Below are 12244 nucleotides of genomic sequence, written 5' to 3'. Positions count from 1 at the left end.
TTCCAGGGAATCTGAGCGTTTTCCTGGATGGAGTTCCGCTCTCCGAGGGATGCTAATAATTTAATTGGCTGGTTCTAAATGAAAAATCATAAGTAAAGATCCATTAACCTTATCTGGTTTGAACTAAAATATTTTTTTTAACGTTAAATTTCATTATTTACTTCATGAATCTCCAGATAATTTCAGCTCAGCCAAGTTGCACCTGTCCTCCATTATTTACTCAAATTTTAATATGTCCTCATATTGGAATGATTCAAATGCTTTCCAATTAATCTTATTAGTCACTATTGCATTTTCAATAAGCACAATTCATATTATATATCTAATCCATTGTGTGGAGAGCAAGTTATTTAGATGTTTGACTTGCTATCATGATATATTGTGAGAGACCCACAGAAAAATCAACACGTTTAATTGCAGCCAGAATATATTCTGCTGTGGTAGGATAAACAAATTACCTTTTTAACATATTTGAAGCCTTGGTTACTCAAGCATCGTCAAAGGTTTCTTAGGGAATGGGGGATGTTTCCCATTATCCATCTCCTGCCGGCTCTAAGCACACCATTACTCTTCCATTACTTACAGCTCACCAGAGCTATACAAACAGGCAAACGTATCACTTCGATACAAACGCCACATTCAGAAATAAATGAATGTCTCTCTCGGAACCGTGAGACGAGTTCCCATGGAGAAAGAAGCTGTTCAGAAAGCGAGAGCGCTATAATATGCAAAGGAACAACGACTAATCAGCACCACCACACATCTCACTGCAACTAGAACCTTCCCTCAGCTCATCGGCTGTGACTGCATGCATGATTTGTTTCCAAAGCCAATCAACAAGGCATGCAGCTGCTTCAAATGAAGGAGCTCCTCCCCTATATATATATATACTGATGCCCTACAGTTAAAAGCGTCTCACATAGGCAGACATTGAGTCCTTTATTTAAAGTGAAAGATAGAATAATGGAGAGAATACTGCCGATTTATTTCTGGAGATGATTTGCTCTGACAATGCTCAAACACTGCCCTTGGAGGGCCATATCCCGCCTTCGGCTTACGGATATAACCAGCAAATAGTCCACAATTGACCATCCCTATCTGCACTTAACTGCAGCGGCAGCAGTCTGCACAGCATGCTCCAGAAGGGGGCTGCATTGGGCAGACCTGCTCCACGTACAGGCCCCACCCGTAGAAAAGCAGACAACTAATTAAGCTAGACCCACAGGCTTGTACACTGCCACAGGGTCAAACGATTTTCTACCATCCAAAACATTAAATATGACCGACTTTCCACAAATTACACCAACATCACTTGGTTTATTCTTGCTGCAATGGGCCGACCAGTACTGCATGCAACACTAAGTGCAGCTGAACCAAAGTTTTATAAAGCTATAGGACCTTTTGACTGTTATGTCCTCATCATTCACAACACCACCAAGGTTTGTCAGGGGAGGCCCTGACAACGAGGAATAATGGAGGAAGAGACTGACTTTGGTGCCTTCCCACACAGTGGGAAACTTTGATTCTGCTGTGTGGGGATGCTTTATGTTAAATTCTATAGTGTGTGTTCTTTATACCCTTTCAGGCTTAATCCCTCCCTTTACCACCTCCAGTTTAAATTCCAGTTGGAATATTTTGGAGGACCCACCCAAGAACCAGGAACCAAGAATCTGCAAACTTATTCATCATACCACCAACATTCATATCCAAATCATTAATGGACTTAAGATTCAATGGCAATTGGTAACACCAATCCCTGTGGCACATCATTGGTCATAGTCATCCAATCCAAGCTGATGAGAGGATGGTTCAGTTGCCTGATTACAGCTGGTACGAAACAGTTCCCGAATCTGGAGGTGTGCGTTTTCAAACTTCTTTACCCCTTGCCTGATGGGAGAGGGGAGAAGAGGGAATGACCAGTGTGAGACAGGTCTTTGATTATGCTGGCAGCCTTGCCAAGGCATCGTGAAGTGTAGACGGATTATAACAGGTAAATAACATTCATTCTTAGAAAACATTTATGTTAAACTTGGATGCACTTTGTTACTCAATTTTAAACATTAATGGATACACGTAAAAAGCTGGAGTAACTCAACAGGACAGGCAGCATCTCTGGAGAGAAGGAATGGGTGAAGTTTCGGGTCAAGACCCTTCTTCAGAGTAGTTAGGGATAAGGGAAACGAGAGATATAGACGATGATGTAGCGAGGTAAAGAACAATGAATGAAAGATATGCAAAAAAGTAATGGGCAGTGTGGCAGTGTACTCTAACAATGGAGGAGACTTAGGACAGAAAGGTCTGTGTGGGAATGGGAAGGAGAATTAAAGTGTTTAGCAATCGGGAGATCAGGTAGATTCAGGTGGACTGAGCGAAGGTGTTCAGCAAAACGATCGCCACCCATTCCTTCTCTTCAGAGATGCTGCCTGTCCGGCTGAGTTACTCCAGCTTTTTGTGTCCAGCTTTAAATCAGCATCTGCTGTTCCTTCCTACTCAGAGATATACAAAATGATAAGTTAGGATAGATAAGGTAGATAGTAAGATGCATTTTTCTCCACAATAAGGGTATCTAAAACAAGAGAAGAAAGAAGGGTTTTAGGTTAGAGGTAGAACAGTTCTATTTGAAGAGGAGTTTTCCACACAGAGATGAATTGGAACCTGGTTTACAAAGCCTGAGGAAGTGATGGACGCCAGTACGCTCACAATATTGAAGCAGTATTTAAACAAGCACTTGGGTCGCTAAGGCATGGGAAGGCTTTGGGCCAAAGGCAGGTAAATCAGATTAGTATAGATAAGTGCAATGGTCAGCATGGGCATGGTGGACTAAACGCCTCTCTACGATTCCATGATAGCATTTTATTTTCTCCATGTTCCCATCAACTCCCTCCAGATTTTACCATTAGGTTCATTATACATACAATTCACACTAATCAATTAACCAACCAATCCACATATCTTTGAGCCATGTGGTTAAAATGCTGTACCCAGAGGAAGCCCAAGCCATCAAAAGCAGAATGTTTTTTTTGTCAATACAAATATTGATGAGTCTTGTCATCAACAGGGATACACACAAAATGCTGCAGTAACTCAGCGGGACAGGCAACATCTCCGGAGAAGGGTCTCGACCCGAAACATCAGCTATTCCTTTTCTCCAAAGATGTTGCCTATCCCACTGAGTTACTGCAGCATTTTGTGTGTATCCCTGTTGATGACTGGTGCTCGGCTTTCGCCGACACTGAGAGGGTTAACCGACAGCCACTGGATAAGGTGAGAGATGCAGCTGACGGTCCCCGGCCCGTCGGGAGTTGGAGCAGAGTTGAGCTGGAGTTAGTGCTTCTTCTCTGCGCTGGCTGTAAGCCTGGGTCCGGCATTGCTCTGGGCTGGTGTCCCGTCATCCCAGAGTTACCCCGGACATCTTTGGCCGCCCCGGGACAGGGATGGGACACTCAGAAGGGGACTGGGACGGTCCAGTAGCAATTCAACAGCGCTTACAGCGACAGGGACCCAGGTTCGATCCTGACTACAGATGAAACGCAGATCTGTACACACGCAGCAGCTCAGCTGCCGAGAATGTCTCTCCGCCGGATCAGTCTCTCCTCCTGTCTCCTACTCGCATCTGCCCCCTCTCTCTCGCTGTTACTCCCCACTCTTCCACTACCTGGCACCCCCGTTCCTCAGATTAAATATCTTTTTACACATCAATTATGAATAAAGATAAGAAAATGTAAAGATAAGTAATATTTTCTTATTCCAGTAGCAAACACATTAAGGATTAAATGAAAATAATAAATTCTTAAAACTTTTTGAATATCTCATATTTGCAGATTAATGAACAGCAGAACAAGAAAGGAAGGAAGCTATTGAGTTGACAGAATTCTAGATGAATTCATTGGTAGAATAGTTAACAATTGATACACAGTTTATACAGCCGCTTTGCTTTTTCTTTATCACAAATGACATTTGACAAATCCCATGTTTAAGAAAGAACTCCAGATGCTGGGAAAAGGTAGAAGGTAGACAAAAATGCTGGAGAAACTCAACAGGTGAGGCAGCATCTATGGAGCGAAGGAATAGGTGACGTTTCGAGTCGAGACCCTTCTTCAAACTGATGTGGGGGTGGGGCTGGGCGGGGGGGGGTTTAAGAAGAAAGGAAGAGGCGGAGACAGTGGGCTGTGGGAGTACCACAGGATAGTGGGGTGGAGCTGAGACCAAGGTCAGGTCAGGTTGATTTTATTGAAAGATGGAGCAGGCTGGAGTTACCAGATAATCTATCTTCTGTTTTATTTTAACGATTACTTCTTGGCTTTCTGTCCCTTGGCCAGTCAGCTTTAGCTCCATAGATTTTGCTAATGTTGTTACATACACTGCGTAAGATGACCTCTGAATGCCCAAGAACACGGCAGCTGCAAAACCTCCATCAATTGTCAATGGGGGAGTACTTTCAGACCAGTGGACAGAATTCGATTTGTTTTAAAATAGTTATGGAAAGATGTAGGATTGGTCCACTTAGTCCTCGCTGCCTATGCTTATCACATACCTTCTCTTTTACTTGACCAGAGCCTCGTGCTATCTCCTGACTAAACACCTCCCATTCACCGACGTCCCTTTAGCAATTAGCCTCCCCCTATGAACATTTGAAAACTCATGTCCAATACCATCAACATTTACCTTACCACAATTTAGGACCTAAGGCAACCCTATCCTTTTCCCTAACATTTTTTAAACATAAAAGAATTGTGGTCACTGGTCTCAAAGTGCTGTTCCCCTAACACTTCAGTCACCTATCCTGCTTTACTTCACAAGAGGATCTCAAACTCTCCCAAGCTCCTGTCGAATCTGCCTGATTAGTCCATGGTTTAATTTCTTAACCCTGATAGCTATGAGAAATATTTCACAGTTTAACATTGTTCACAGAAACAATAAACACTGATCAAAGATGCAAAGTGCAGGAGTAACTCAGCGGGTCAGGCAGCAATTCTGGAGAACATGGAGAGGAGATGTTTTGGGTCAGGATGCTTCTTCATGTTCTCCTGAGATGCTGCCTGACCCACTGAGTTACTCCTGAACTTTGTATCTCTTTTTTAATAAACTAGCATCTACAGTTTTTAAGAAGGAACTGCAGATGCTGGAGAGTCGAAGGTACACAAAAAAGCTGGAGAAACTCAGCGGGTGCAGCAGCATCTATGGAGCGAAGGAAATGGGCAACATTTTGGGCCGAAACCAAGGGTTTTTTGTGTACCTTAGCATCTACAGTTCCTTGTTTCAACAAACACTGATTCCTTGCTACAATCAAAGCACAGTTGATTGTTAATAACTTGTGATAACTGTGGCAGAGCTCTAAGTTCACTAACAACACAAGGTTTCCTAATGGAACTGCAAAGTCAAGAGCAACCAGTTTAGCTTTAGTAGAAATGTTTCATGGAAAATGCTTCATTCACCACAAGACAAGATTTTGATTGCATCTATTCGGAAGCGCACACCCTGCTCTCCATCCCAGCCCTTTTTCAAGGTTAAAGTTCACATTCTTTGCAAATATATTAGCACTCAGATCAAATGACCCAGGAGTGGCGGCTACTCATTTGTCTCAATCTAATAAATTCAATTAGCCACATGCGTCTACTGACTAATGCACAGAAATTGCACTTATATTTTCCTTCATTTAGTGAAATACCACACACAAGCTATTGATCTAAAGAGCAGAATGACAGCTATTTCAATATCTGCAGAAACTTGTCTACGCTAATCAAGATGCCTACCTACACCGGGCCCATTTGCCTGCATTTGACCCATTTCCTAACTATTCGCTCCATTGAGTCTATCTCCCCTCCAGGGTATTCCCATCGGATTACTTTGTTGTAGACCTCGTCTCTCTCCCATCTCCATGAATCGCCTGCCCCAACACAAGACAATTCATAATAACCAATTAACCAACACCTTTGGAATGAGAGGAAACCACCCCTCTTGGAGGAAGTCCACAAATTCAAATGAGGAACATATAAACCTCACATACAGTTTTCATTTTGGGAATAAACCCAACTAGCCAGTTAAAACAGTTTTACCTCAGCAGTGAGAATTATCTTAAATAAGTCAACTTGGTAATAATGGAGAAATCTGTTCAAAGACATATTCATTTAATTTAGCATTGTTGGTGGAGACATTCAATGTTTGCTGGATCAACACTGATGCTTCGATACACAATGAGCATTAGTTGTGGTAGGATGGAAGGGAGGATAAGTGCTACCTCAACAGCATGGTTGGAGGGTTATCCAAGACGAGCTGCCAATCTTTAGTTCCACTTTACCTGACCGGATTCCCACAAATTCCACCAAAGTTGGCAAATCTCCAATTAGGATGTTATTTAGACTGCTCAGTGCCATTATCCTTTACCAATCTAAACCTTAGTCCACGATGATCACTCTCCAGTGATTGTTCTCCTCCTGACACCACCCAAAAAGTTACCTATCCATGTTCTCCAGCGACGTTGCGTGACCCGCTGAGTTATTCCAGCACTCTGTGAAACATAGAAAATAGGTGCAGGAGTAGGCCATTCAGCCCTTCGAGCCTGCACTGCCATTCAATATGATCATGGCTGATCATCCAACTCAGTATCCTGTACCTGCCTTCTCTCCATACCCCCTGATCCCTTTAGCCACAAGGGCCACATCTAACCGTCTTAAATATAGACAATGAACTGGCCTCAACTACCTTCTGTGGCAGAGAATTCCAGAGATTTACCACGCTCTGGGTGGGAAAAAAAATGTTTTTCTCATCTCGGTCCTAAAAGATTTCCCCCTTATCCTTTAAGTGTGAACCCTTGTTCTGGACTTCCCCAACATCGGGAACAATCTTCCTGCATCTAGCCTGTCCAACCCCTTAAGAATTCTGTACGTTTCTATAAGATCCCCTCTGAATCTTCTAAATTCTAGCGAGTACAAGCCGAGTCTATCCAGTCTTTCTTCATATGAAAGTCCTGACATCCCAGGAATCAGTCTGGTGAACCTTCTCTGTACTTCCTCTATGGAAAGAATGTCTTTCCTCAGATTAGGAGGCCAAAACTGTACGCAATACTACAGGTGTGGTCTCACCAAGACCCTGTACAACTGCAGTAGAACCTCCCTGCTCCTATACTCAAATCCTTTTGCTATGAATGCTAACATACCATTCGCTTTCTTCACTGCCTGCTGCATCTGCATGCCTACTTTCAATGACTGATGTACCATGACACCCAAGTCTCGTTGCATCTCCCCTTTTCCTAATCGGCCACCATTCAGATAATAGTCCTGTAATAGTACTTTCCTGTTTTTGCCACCAAAGTGGATAACCTCACATTTATCCACATTAAACTGCATCTGCCATGCATTTGCCCACTCACCCAGTCTATCCAAGTCACCTTGCAGCCTCCTAGCATCCTCCTCACAGCTAACACTGCCCCCCAGCTTCGTGTTATCCGCAAACTTGGAGATGTCGCATTCAATTCCCTCGTCCAAATCATTAGTATATATTGTAAATAGCTGGGGTCCCAGCACTGAGCCTTGCGGTACCCCACTAGTCACTGCCTGCCATTGTGAAAAGGACCCATTTATTCCTACTCTTTGCTTCCTGTCTGCCAGCCAGTTCTCTATCCACATCAATACTGAACCCCCAATACCGTGTGCTTTAAGTTTGTCTACTAATCTCTTATGTGGGACCTTGGCGAAAGCCTTCTGAAAGTCCAGATATAACACATCCACTGGTTCTCCCTTATCCACTCTACTAGTTACATCCTCGAAAAAATTCTATAAGATTCGTCAGACATAATTTACCTTTCATAAATCCATGCTGACTTTGTCCAATGATTTCACCACTTTCCAAATGTGCTGCTATCCCATCTTTAATAACTGACTCTAGCAGTTTCCCCACTACCGATGTTAGACTAACTGGTCTGTAATTCCCCGTTTTCTCTCTCCCTCCCTTTTTAAAAACTGGTGTTACATTATCTACCCTCCAATCCTCAGGAACTACTCCACAATCTAAAGAGTTTTGAAAAATTATCAGTAATGCATCCACTATTTCTGCGGCTACTTCCTTAAGTACTCTGGGATGCAGCCTATCTGGCCCTGGGGATTTATAGGCCTTTAATCCATTCAATTTACCTAACACCACTTCCTGGCTAACCTGGATTTCACTCAGTTCCTCCATCTCATTTGACTCCCGGTCCCCTGCTATTTACGGCAGATTATTTATGTCTTCCTTAGTGAACCAGAGTAGTTATTCAATTGGTCTGCCATGTCATTGTTCCCCATGATCAATTCACCTGTTTCTGACTGCAAGGGACCTACATTTGTTTTAACTAATCTTTTTCTCTTCACATATCTATAAAAACGCCACCTATCCATGTTCTCCACAGATGCTGCCTGACCCACTGAGTTACTCCAGCACTCTATGAAACGTCATCTATCCATGTTCTCCACAGATGCTGCCTGACCTGCTGATTTACTCCAGTGCTTTGTGACCTTTTTTGACACAACGTTCACTTGGTCCACCCACCCCTTTATTTAATATTCTTGCCTTTCTTTTTCAGCAGAAACATTCCAATCAAAGGTATTCTCCTGACCATATTTCAAATTCTTCTTTCACCCCCACCCCCCTCCAATCAACCTGCAATGACCACATCTGCATGTCTCCTCAACCATTCTAGTGCATCGTCAATTAATCTCTATTACTTTCCCTCTGACGTTGCATCTAGTGACCAATTCTTGACAAATGATCATATATCTAGAATAAACTTAATTTGCTCTTCTAACTAAACAAAGGAACAAGGGATTCTGTCCCCGAGACAGTGAGATTCTTCCATCCCTGGTAAGTTAAAATCTTCCTTTATCATACTGTCAATCCAGGACTTTCGGCATCTTTCTCAAACATAAATATTAAATGTCCAGACTTGGCCATCAGTTATGACCACAGCCTATTGCCACTGAGCTCTGAAGCTCACCATCTTTATTCAACTGTGACCAGAGGGATATTGTTGGGATCAGCTCCTCACTATGGCTGAGGGGAGGAAAGGTTACATTTCCAAGTCTGCTGATGATACAAAGCCAAATGGGATCATGCACGGGCAGGAGGATGTAAAGAAGCTTTAAGAGAGCAAGCCCAAGCTGAGAGTGGACCAGAACATGAGAGATGCTATGCTTCCACATCATGTGGAAAAATATGAACATCCACTTTGCTGTTCAAAACAGAAAAACAGACTTAAAACAAAAATGGTGAAGGACTCAGTAATCTTCATGCTCATGTGACAAAGAAGGCAAATTATGTGTTGGTCTTCACTGCAATAAAATGTGGGTACCGGAGGAAAGATACCTTACTGCAATTTGCAAGCTGAGAGGTGCCGAGACGAGTGGGGTGTCAAAAGTTATGGGGAGAAGGCAGGAGAATGGGGTTACGCAGGAGAGATAGATCAGCCATGATTGAATAGTGGAGTAGACCTGATGGGCCAAATGGCCTAATTCTGTTCCTATCACTTATGACCTAAATGAGACCGCACTTGTCCTGCAAATCCCTTCTATGAAAGGATATTCTCGACATTGAGGAATTTTATCGAAGATTCACTCAACCGGTTCTAAGGTTATCAGGTTTGTTGTAAGAGGAAAGACAAAGTACACCAGGTCTATATTTTCTGGACTTTAAAGAAATGCTAAGTGCATTATTTACTACAAGAAGATACTTTGAAGATATGAATAATGACAGCTACAATGAGTACTGGTCTGTCACTTCCATACAGAATATACATGACCCCGCTCCAAGCGCCATTATGCCCAACCTTTCAAAACACATACATTTTGCGTAATCATATACAATCCACAAATAGCATCCGTAATCGTTTAAGAATTGCTTGAACATATTAGCTGATGTAGAACATTCCCCACATAATTCTGTTGAAAGGGTGCTTTAAAAACATTTTTTTGGAAAAAATGATGCAACTTCTTTCTCTAGAAACTCCAAAATATGTTTTTAAATCATCTCTTTACAACAGTTTGTAAATCTCACAGGGTCTCTCTCAACTGTACAACTTAATTCACTATTAAGTCTATAAAGTGTTCTATAAAGCCAAGCTTGATTTAAGCAGCAACAACAAACATCATCCTCTCATTGTCAATTGAACCAGTTACTAGTTGATCAAATGCAGACACACAATCAGACCACAAGTTCAGCATGTAGATAAGATCAGTATAAAACGTTTAAATGCATTTCCTTTGCAGTTTTGAAAAGGACAGCTAAATAATTGAATTTAAAATGTTCTCACTCTGGAAATACTGCTACTCTCAGTCTCTATGATCAGTGGAGTAATTTTAAAAATGTTTTCTCCCGAGACACGTTATACGAGAAGAACAGCAAAAACACCTGACTGCTGCATATAATTTAAGATGGCCACGAGTTACTTATTTCCATAACACAGTTTGTCTTAATCAGCATCTCAAAGTGAACCTCATCTACATTTGATCAGCATTTGTGCAATTACCAGAACTGGGTTGAGTATTAAATCCCAGTACTTCCCAGAACCTGGTCTTGCTGGTGCAGAGTAGTATAGTTCTTGGGGTATCAGTCCACAAAGCCAGGTAAGAGAACAGACGTATAATAATAGATAATAGATAAAATATCAGGGTGAGCAGGTGTGGGGGTGGAACACAGAGCAAACTAACAATGTGTGGCTGAAAGAAGCAAGCAAAAGCAACAAAGGGAGTTGTGACAGCTCTGGTGAAGGCAATGCAGCTTAAGAGTATTCAAGAAGGAACTGCAGATGCTGGAAGATCAAAGGTACACAAAATTGCTGGAGAAACTCAGCGGGCGCAGCAGCATCTATGGAGCGAAGGAAATAGGCGACGTTTCGGGCCGAAACCCTTCTTCAGACTGATGGGGGGTGGGGGGGAGAAGGAAGGGAGCAGCTTAAGAGTAGGTGGCTTGGTGTGACGGAGGTGGATTGTCATAAATGTGGAGTAAAACAAAAACACCAGCAGGAAAACACATTGAATAATTTCAAACACTAAAGGAGGAATGGTTAACAGATGCTGATTATTTTGCTCTGTGTTTCAGATGCATTCATTGATTTATACAGCCTTCCAGCCTTGCAACCTCTCTATTCTCGTCTTCGTGGGCTTGCCTAATCTTCCCTTAAATTGCCTGCATCGCTCTCTGTGGTTCTCATCAAGTAAAGACGCTTCTACTGAATTCCCTATTGGATTGATGAACATTAGATAACACTGATGGCTTCTTACAATTTTGATCACAAGTAAAAACCTTCCCTCTGCTTCCACTCAATCAAAAGCTTTTAAGTTTTTAAAAGCTATTACATAACCCCACAGCTTTGTTTTCTCAAAAGAAGAGGCATGCATTATTTATCATTTCTGCAACCGTATGATCAGGCATATCTGGTAGAAATGTTTATTTCTCCAACTCTTGCTCTATAGTCTGAGAAGTATACAGTTACACATAGTAATTAGAATGTGTAGAAAACAATATTAGGTCAACACAATGTGAACATTAATTATATCTAATATCATTTAACACGGGGCTGATGTGCGAAATGTCTAAAATCAAGATAAATTTTGTCCATAACAGCAAATTATTAAATCTGCTTTATCACCGTACTTTGTTCAAGCCCGTGTGTGTATTTTGTTGCTTATTCTACGGACAACTGAATTTATTGATACAGCTTTCTGAACATAATGAGTGAACCGCCAAATTTAGATGACATTACTGAATTACTGACATTAAGATGACATTAATCTTTGTAGTCCTAAACAATGAGCTCCTTCTGCTTCCTTTAGCACATTTTTTGAAATGAAGTTGACATGAAAGCTGTAGGTCTTCAGAGTACAACTACTTACCCTAGTTGGAAACAACTTTCATTCTGTTTCGAGACACAGGAAGAGGTCAGAGCGGCATCACTAACTTGTCAACGTCACGACAGCTCCCTTGTGTATACAGTCAGTGGCTGAGGACATAAAAACAAACACAATGATCGCTTTTGCTCTTACTGTGCAGACCTTTAGACAAGACATACAATCCCAATTCCCCCCCCACCCCCCCTGATTTTATTCCCTCTGCACTTGGGATGGTTATTGACCCTATCAACATCTCTTCCAGATGCCATCAAGATACATTCAGATTACATAGCCTTTGACTTCAAGCTAAACTTCCCTCCTCTTGCTCTTTGTATGTTCTCATCAGTTGCTGGAAGATATTTTGCATGGCAATGTAGACCAAGTTT

The 12244-nt window shown here is 42.0% G+C and overlaps 1 protein-coding gene across 1 annotated transcript in view; it reads right to left on the bottom strand.

Moving 5' to 3' along the window:
• Positions 1-12244, bottom strand: part of LOC129709250 (membrane-associated phosphatidylinositol transfer protein 2) — a 127200-nt gene that overhangs the window by 96552 nt on the left and 18404 nt on the right. The window contains exon 2 of the mRNA XM_055655494.1: positions 11862-11968. The gene's annotated coding sequence lies outside the window, so the exon portion shown is untranslated. The remainder of the gene's footprint in view (positions 1-11861; positions 11969-12244) is intronic.

This window comes from Leucoraja erinacea, chromosome 25 (genome assembly GCF_028641065.1).
Source record: "Leucoraja erinacea ecotype New England chromosome 25, Leri_hhj_1, whole genome shotgun sequence".
In the NCBI taxonomy this organism is placed as follows: domain Eukaryota; kingdom Metazoa; phylum Chordata; class Chondrichthyes; order Rajiformes; family Rajidae; genus Leucoraja; species Leucoraja erinaceus.
Note: the sequence above shows the minus strand (reverse complement) of the source record. Positions and strands in the feature narration are given on the sequence as shown.